At 37.4% G+C, this 9,014-nt stretch overlaps 1 long non-coding RNA gene across 1 annotated transcript in view; it reads right to left on the minus strand.

Annotated features, from left to right (window-relative positions):
* Positions 1-1,116: 1,116 nt before the first annotated feature.
* Positions 1,117-9,014, minus strand: part of LOC105528590 — a 16,834-nt gene continuing 8,936 nt past the window's right edge. The window contains exon 3 of the long non-coding RNA XR_001004379.1: positions 1,117-1,281. This is a non-coding gene — a long non-coding RNA (uncharacterized LOC105528590). The remainder of the gene's footprint in view (positions 1,282-9,014) is intronic.

Below are 9,014 nucleotides of genomic sequence, written 5' to 3' on the forward strand. Positions count from 1 at the left end.
CATAGAACAGGCTGCCAGGCTGGAACTCAGAAAGGATTTTTATGTTATCATCTCAAGGCAGAATTTTTTCCTCTCCTGGAAACCTTCATTTTTGCTCTTAAGGTCTTCAACTGATTGGATGAGATTCACCCACATTATCAAAGGTAACCTTCTTTACTTAAAGTCAATTGATTATAAATGTTATTACAGCAATGGAATACCTTCACAGCAACATCTAAAGTAGTGTTTGACCAAACAGCTCAGCACCACAGCCTAGCCAAAGGTAACACATAAAATTAGCCATCATACTCTCCAATGTCATCTTTGAATGATTCATGACTCACAGTTTGCCATAACGAAATGGAATTGCTGGTCTTTCTTTAAGCATTGCATGTTGTTCCCTCTTCCTAGATGTCTTCCTATGCCATTTTGTCTAGAAAACTTCCACAGATCCTTATTTCAACTTAGATTGAGGCTCTCAATACCAATTTTTGCCTAAAAAAGACATAGTGAAAATACCTGATAGATTCACCACGACATGCTTTTCTACGAAAGAGTTCTTTGAAAGAGAGTAATAAATAAGCTAATAAGATAGGTGGACAGTTCTCTAACACAGTATAGCACTTCATATTTGTGCATGTTCTTTGTATAAAATAAAGACATAATAAATAATATAGGATCATGATCATACTTTAAAAGATTAATATGGGCTTAGACATAAAGAACTTCTAGGACATTTCCCTTCCCTTCCCCACCCCTCTGACCTGACAAGATCTTCACTTACTGATACTCTGTTTCTGATCCTTGATCACGGGAGGGAGCAAGGTCCCAAGTATAAATAACTTGTAACCAACCACTATACTCCTAAATGTAATCTCATAACAGATTTAGAGAGGTTCAATCAAAAACTTTAAGGGAAACTGATTTTTTTTAAATTTTTGTCTCTTCCTCTTACTCTTCCTCCCTCCCTCCCATTCTCCCTTTCTTCCTCCTTTTAAAAATGTCTTTTGTTACTATTGTATCTGAATTGTAGAGTTTCTAGGGGCAAGCAGGAGACAAGAAATACAGATTTAAAATGACTGTGGTTTTTCTAGTAGAGCCTTCAGATTCATATCATCCTTTACTTGCGGACCAGTCATGGCTTCCCGTACATCTGTGTCACTACGGATGATTGCCCTTCTTGTGTTTGGAGTGTTGTTAATCTTTGGAATAACTAATAGTCTCCTGGTTCATTTTCTGGCAATAGGTTGGTAAATAATACATTTTATTTATTTCATTTTATTGTAATCTTTATTTCAATCTCTACAAAAGATAAAAAAATTTGAAACAGTGAATTATCTCCCTTTAAAATGGCACCAGGATCCACAGATTACAGAAATCAGCATTGTTAACATTTGTCAAACACTGTATTGCAGACATCTTTTTTACTATACACAGGTAAAAGAATGGATATTCATACACAGACATGAATGCACAGATAGGAAGACTTTGGAAAACATAAGAAAAGTTAGAGTCATTTTTAAAAAATGCTATGTTTTAACTTTAGATATTATATCATTTATATCCTACTATGAAAGACAAGAAAATCATGTATTTGTACTTTTCATTTTCCTCCTACACTTCTCAGTAGTTTGTTAGCAATGTTATTCTTATTACATTGTGAACATTTGTAACACTTTGTTCTGGTCTGTAATAAATGTTACTACAGTTGTTTGGTTTCGAATATATATTTAGATGGAGCATATACTCACCATCAACTCTTTCTTCGTGGTATTGCTACGCCTGGGTGTTGTTTTTCTTCCTCCATAGTTGGATATACTCATAAATAATCAAATAGTTACTCAGAGGTTTTTTATGCAAACACAGGCCCTCCTTCACTATCCCTATTTTCCATTTCTCAGACACAACCACTTTCAATTCTCTGCTTCTTAATATTGCTGTATTCTAATTTTTCAATTGTTGGCATCATCTGTTCACTTTCTACTATGGAAGAATGAAGATTCTGTACACATTCATACTCTGGCGACATAGCAGTCATTTTGGGATTTCCCTTTAGCAACATTTACCTTCAACTACCTGTTGAGTCTGACACCCTAATACCTGAATTACATATTTCTTTTTATTACTGTATTCACTCAGTTGTAGTGGAGTATATGCTCCAGGAGCTTTCTGGGAAAGGGTTACGATGGGAAGTGTACATTTTTGACAACTTGTGTGCCTGAAAATGTCTTAAATCTACCGTTTACCTTAATTAATAATATCGAATTCTAAGTTGAAAGCAATTTTTCCTCTTCATTTAGATGCTGATGCTCCGTTGTCTTATTGCCTTCAAAGTTCCTGTCAAGAAGTCTGATTGTGTCTGGAATTGATGGGTTCTTGGTCTTGCTGACTTCAAGAAGCTGCGGATCCTCGCGGTGAGTGTTACAGTTCTTAAAGATGGTATGTCTGGAGTTTGTTCCTTCAGATATTCAGATGTGTCTGGAGCTTCTTCATTCTGGTGGGTTCGTGGTCTCGCTGACAATGAAGTTGCAGACCTTTGCAGTGAGTGTTACAGCTCATAAAGGTGGTGTGGACCCAAAGAGTGAGTGGCAGCAAGATTTATTGTAAAGAGCAAAAGAACAAAGCTTCCACAGTGGGGAAGGGGACCCGCAGCTTGCCGCTGGCTCAGGCAGCCAGCTTTTATTCCCTTATCTGACCCCTCCCACATCCTACTGTTTGGTCCATTTTACAGAGAGCTGATTTGTCCATTTTACAGAGAGCTGATTGGTCCATTTTGACAGGGTGCTGATTGGTGCGTTTACAATCCCTGAGCTAGACACAGAGTGCTGATTGATGCATTTACAAACATCTAGCTAGACATAAAAGTTGTCCAAGTCCCCACTAGATTAGCTAGACACAGAGCACTGATTGGTGCATTTATAAACCTTGAGCTAGACACAGAGTGCTGACTGGTGTGTTTACAAACCTTGAACTAGACACAGACAGTGCTGATTGGTGCATTTACAATCCTCTAGCTAGACATAAAAGTTCTCCAAGTCCCTCCGCCCCCCTCATTCAGGAGCCCAGTTGGCTTCCACTGGTGGATCCCACACCAGGGCCTCAGGTGGAGCTGCCCACCACTCCCGCTGCACAGCCTGCACTCCTCAGTCCTTGGGTGGTGGATGGGACCCTGGCCCTGCAGCAGGGGGTGGTGCCTGTCGGGGAGGCTCGGGCAGCACGGGAGCCCACCATGGGGGAGCTCTGGCATGGTGGGCTGCAGGTCCCGAGCCCTGTCCCACAGGGAGGTGGCTGAGGCCCAGCAATAATTTGAGTACAGTGCGGGCAGGCTGGGGGACCTGGTGTCCCCTTCACAGCTGCTGGCCCAGGTGCTAAGCCCCTGACTGCCCGAGGTTGGCAGCGCCGCTGACCACTCTTGAGTGTGGGGCCCGTTGAGCCCATGCCCACCTGGAACTCACGCTGGCCTGTGAGCGCCATGAGCAGCTCCGGTTCCCACCTGCACCTCTCCCCCAACACCACCCCACAAACAGAGGGAGCCGGCTCTGGCCTCAGTCAGCCCAGAGAGGTGCTCCCACAGTGCAGCAGTGGGCTGAAGGGCTCCTCAAGCGCAGTCAGAGAGGACACCGAGGCTGAGGAGGCACTGAGAGTGAGCGAGGGCTGCTAGCAGGTTGTGGTCTGTCATGATGACATTTTGATTCTAGAATTTTTGAGGGAAACTTCTACCCCTGTCCATCATGTTCTGAAACCTCATTGGATTTTTTTTTTTTTTTTTTTTTGTCCACAGTATTTTGAAATTTCATGGTAATGTGACAGAGTGGAGATCTTGTTTTCATCTATTGTGCTGACATTTAGTGGGCTATGACAATCTGAAAATTCATTATACTTCAGTTCCTAGAAATTTTCTTGGATTATATCTTTGTTGATTTCCTGTCTTTCATGCTCTGTTTCTGAAGTTCCTGTTATTTTGACAGTGAGACTCCTAAATGTGACATCTATTTTTTTAAATCTTTTCCTTTATATTTCTCATTTCTTCATCTTTTTTTTAAAAAATCACCACCTTGGCTGGGTGTGGTGGCTCACGCCTGTAATCCCAGCACTTTCGGAGGCTAAGGCGGGTGGATCACGAGGTCAGGAGATTGAGACCATTCTGGCCAACATGATGAAACCCCATCTCTACTAAAAATACAAAAGTTAGCTGGGCATGGTGGTGTGTGCCTGTAGTCCCAGCTACTCGGGAGGCTGAGGCAGGAGAGTCACTTGAACCCAGGAGGCGGAGGTTCCATTGAGCTAAGATCGCACCCCTGCACTCCAGATTGGCAACAGAGTGAGACTCAGTCTCAAAAAAAAAAAAAAAAAAAATCACTTTCTGGAGTTTCTCAAGTTCACTTTCTAAACTTTCTATTGATTTCTTATTTCTGTTGTTATATATTTAAATTCCGAGATACTTTTCTAATTATCTAAATGTTCCTTTATATAACATCTTGATCTTATTTCTTACAAACACTTTCTCTGAGGATAATAATGTTTAAATTATTTTTTTGCCTGAATAGTCTTTTTCTTTCAAGGTTTTCTTTGGTTATTTCAGTCATATTTCCTATTACATACTTTTCTCAAATATGTATTGATCCTAGGTGTCTGCAAATTTTCAAAATTGGGGATCAAAGACCTGACTGAAGGAAGTGCCTATTGGTGATGGTTTTTATTTCAGATGTTCTATCTGGTCAGATGTTTTGTTGAGAGAACCTAAATTACCAGTACACTTAGGTATTTTCTTTGGAGTTGGTCAGAATTCTTAGATAGGGGAAAATTCCTCCCTTGTTCTGCATGCATATAATATTTGCTGTTACCTTTCTGTAGTCAAGTTGGGAAGAGTCCAGCATAGATGTTTTGAGTGTGTTGCACCTGACCTCAACTGTTTCAGTCTCCATGGTCTGAAAACCTTAGCAGTTGGGGAAGACACCAGGAGCTAGTTGTTTCAATCAATTTTTCTGGTTTTAATTTCATTTCTTCTATTCCTACTTCCATGAGTGCCTGGTGCCATTTAAGCTACTCTTTTAAGACAGCACATGCCTTTACTTTTCCCACTACAATATAAGGTTTTAGGTTTCTTAGTCTGTTAGGCAAATTACCACTCACCTGCCTCCAGCTTTCATAATGCTGTTGTTGCCTCCTTTCCCATTATCATTGTCTTTGTGGGTTAACTTCTTTAAAACCCCAAACCACACACTTTTCCTATCATTTTAGCGAGATTTGGGGAAGAAACATGTACAGATGCATTTGTTATATTTATCATCTTTAAGTGAATGTTCTTGATTCTTGAGTTTCTTATTATGACTAATCTCTAGGTTGGTTATCAGTCTTCTTGAAGTCATTCCTTTAAGATTTTGAGCTGCTGAAATTCCTGAGATTTTACATGCATAACAATATATAAGCAAAAAACGTATTTATTTATATTATTTTTTCCTTAGAACTTCATATTCCCACTGTATTTTTTTCAATTTAGTGTTGTCAAAGAAAAGATCCTGACCATTTCCTATTTGTAAATATAAATGTAAATGATTTTTTTGTTGCTTTTTTCTGCCAAATCATCACAAGATTATTTATGCTATAGATTCATCAAATCCAGTCAGTCTTAGTATTCTGTTCATCCTTTAATTTTTCTTTGAACAAATGGGCCCTTTAAAGCTACAGATTTAAACGTCTTTGTTGAGTTCTTTTTTTCAGGGCTCCCAGTTATGCATTTGTTGGACCTCCTTTTCCTTTCATGTTGTTGATTCCTGCAATAATTTTAGTTTCTCTTTTCAATTTTATTTTATTTGTTTTGCTCAAGCCTGTCCTCATGTTACAAGATATTAAAAAATCTGTACCTGTTCTTCTCAATGTGGCTTTTATCTCTGATAGTCTTATTTTCCTCTTCCATTTCTTTACTAAATTCTGCAGCTTACTTGTCTTCTTCACCAAATGGTTGTACATTGTTTAGTTCTTTTGTATACTGCATCTTTGAGACTATTGGAATTAGCTGTTAACACATTTTTGTTCCCTTGGTAATTCTTCTTCTAGTTTTTAAAAATATTTTTTTCTTCCTTTTGGCTTTTTTTCCTCCAAGATCTGCAAAGTTCCCTACTGCATTATTTGTAACTATTATTTATTCTTTGGGGTTTGGGATAGATGTTTTCTAAAGAATACTGTAAGAAGTGGGCCTAAGGGTAGATTATAGGCCGAGGGAGTGTTTTTTTTTTTTTTTTTTTTAAATTGACACATAGTAATTATATGTATTTGTAAGGTTTAGCATGATATTTAGATATATGTATACAATATGTAATGATCAAGTCAGGGTAATTAGCGTATTCATTACCTCAAACATTATCTGTTTTTTGTTGAGAATATTCAAAATTTTTTCTTCCAGCTATTTGAAAATATATAATAAATTATTGTTAAATATAGCCATCCTACAGTGCTTTAGAAGAAAAGAAATTATTCCTCTTACCTAACAGTAATTTTGTATCTGTTAACACACCTCTTCCTATTCCCCTTCTCCTACACTTTCCAGCTTCTAGTAACCACTATTCTACTCTCTATATCTGTGAGATCAAAGTTTTTAGCTTCTACATGTAAGTGTGAACATGTAGTATTTATCTTTCTGTGCCTGCTTGGCTTATTTCATTTAATGTACCCCATTCATGTTGCTGAAAATGACAGGATTCCATTGTTTTTAAATGACAGAATAGTATCTCGTGATGTATTTATGCCACATTTTCTTTATCTATTCATCTGTTGATGGACACTTAGGGCTATTGTGAATAGTGCTGCAATAAACATGAGAGTAAAGATTTCTTTTTGACAAACTAATTTGCTTTTCTTTGGATATGTATATACCCAGTAGTAAGATTGCTAGACAATATGGTAGTTCTATTTCTAGTTTTTTGGGAAACTTCATACTGTTTTCCATAATGGCTGTATTAATTAAAAATCTTTACCAATGTTGTGTAAGAGCTCCCGTTTCTCCACATCCTTGCCAGCATTTGTTATTTTTGGTCTTTTTATAATAGCCATTCTAACTGGGGTAAGATTATATTTCATTGTGGTTTTGATATGCATTTCCCTGATGGTTAATGATGTTGAGGATTTTATTTTATTTTATTTTATTTTATTTCATTTATTTATTTTTTTTGAGACAGAGTTTTGCTCCTTCGCCCAGGCTGGAGTGAAGTGGCACGATTTTGGCTCACTGCAACCTCCAACCCCCAGATTCAAGTGATTCTCCTGCCTCAGCTTCCTGTGTAGCTGGGATTACAAGCACCCATCATCACGCCCGGCTGATTTTTGTATTTTCAGTAGAGACGGGTTTCACCATGTTGGTCAGATTGGTCTCAAACTCCTGACCTCAGGTAATCCACCCGCCTTGGCCTCCCAAAGTGTGAGGATCACAGGTGTGAGCCACCACACATGGTCAAGCATTTTTAAAAATAGACCTGATGTCCCTTTGTTTGTCTTGTTTTGAAAAATGTCTATTCAGATCAGCTGCCTATTTTTAATTGGATTTCTTTTTCTGTTGAGTTCCTTGTATATTCCAGATATTAAATATTAATCCCTTATTGGATGAACAGTTTCCTTCTATTCTTCAGGTTGTCTGTTTACTCTGTTGATAGTTTCCTTTGTTGTGCAGAAGTTTTTTAGTTCGACATAATCCCATTCTTCTATTTTTGCTTTTATTACCTGTGCTTTTGAAGTCTTATTCATAAAACATTTGCCCAGACTAATGTCTTAGGGCATTTTTTCTGTGTTTTCCTCCAGTAATTTTACAGTTCTGTGTCGTACGTTTAAGTCTGTAAGTCACCCTGATTTGATTTTTATATACAATGTAAGAGAGGGGTCTAGTGTCATTCTTCTGTTTGTGGATATCCAGTTTCCCCAGCACCATTTATTGAAAAGATTGTCCTTTCCCAATGTATGCTCTTGTTGCTTTTGTCAAAAATCAGATAGCTGTAAATATATACCATACTATTTGTGTCACTACAGCTTTGTTGAAGTATATGTTGTATATGTTGAAGTCAGATAGTATGATGCCTCCAGCTTTGTTCTTTTTGCTCAGGATTTCTTTGGCTATTTGGGGTCTTTTGTGGTTCCATAACAATTTTAGGATTGTTTTTTCTATTTCGGTTGAAAATGTCAATGGTTAAAAAAAGTCATTGGTATTTTGGTAGGAGTTGTATTGAATCTGTAGATTGCTATGGATAGTATAGTCATTTTAGCAATATTAATTATTCCGTTCCATGAACATGTGATGTCTTTTAATTTTTTTGAGTGTCTTCTATTTCTTTCCTCAGAGTTTTGTAGTTGTCTTTATAGAGATCTTTCACCTCCTTGGTTAAATTCGTTTGTAGGTTTCTCTTTTTCTGTAGCTATTGTAATTGGGATTGTTTTCTTGATTTCTTTTTCAACCAGTTTGCTATTGATGTGTAAAAAGGCTACTGATTTTTATATGTTGAATTTTAATCTTGAAACTTAGTTGAGTTCATTCATCAGTTCTAAGAATGTTTTGGTTACGTCTTTAGGTTTTGTTTTAAATATAAGATTATGTCACCTGTCAACAGGGACAATTGAACTTTCTCCTTTCTAATTATGGATTATTTTTCCCTTATTGCTCTGTCTCGGACTTCTAGGCTGAAGGAATCTGCAGTTTATATCTTCGTCTGTTATCTCAAACATTCTCTTATCTCACTGTTGTTTTCTTTAACCCCAGGGTCCGTTTACTTTCATTTTTTGAGTTAAGAAGCTGGAATAGCCCTGAAGAAATCTCTCTAATTATGATATAATAATTTATGACGTCCCTTATTTCTTTTCCCCAGCTTACTTTCAGCAAGTTGCCTTAACGGGAAGATTGGATCATATACAATAAAAATGTCACAATTGTATGATTTTACTTTTATTATTACTTTTGCCATTATGCAGTGTTAAAATAGGCCTTTACAAAAATCTTACTGTCTTTTTATAGGCTCTGAAGTCTTTTTTTTGTTTCTTTTTTTTATTTTAGGGAT

The sequence above is a fragment of the Mandrillus leucophaeus genome, unplaced genomic scaffold (genome assembly GCF_000951045.1).
Source record: "Mandrillus leucophaeus isolate KB7577 unplaced genomic scaffold, Mleu.le_1.0 Scaffold722, whole genome shotgun sequence".
Taxonomy (NCBI): Eukaryota; Metazoa; Chordata; class Mammalia; order Primates; family Cercopithecidae; genus Mandrillus; species Mandrillus leucophaeus.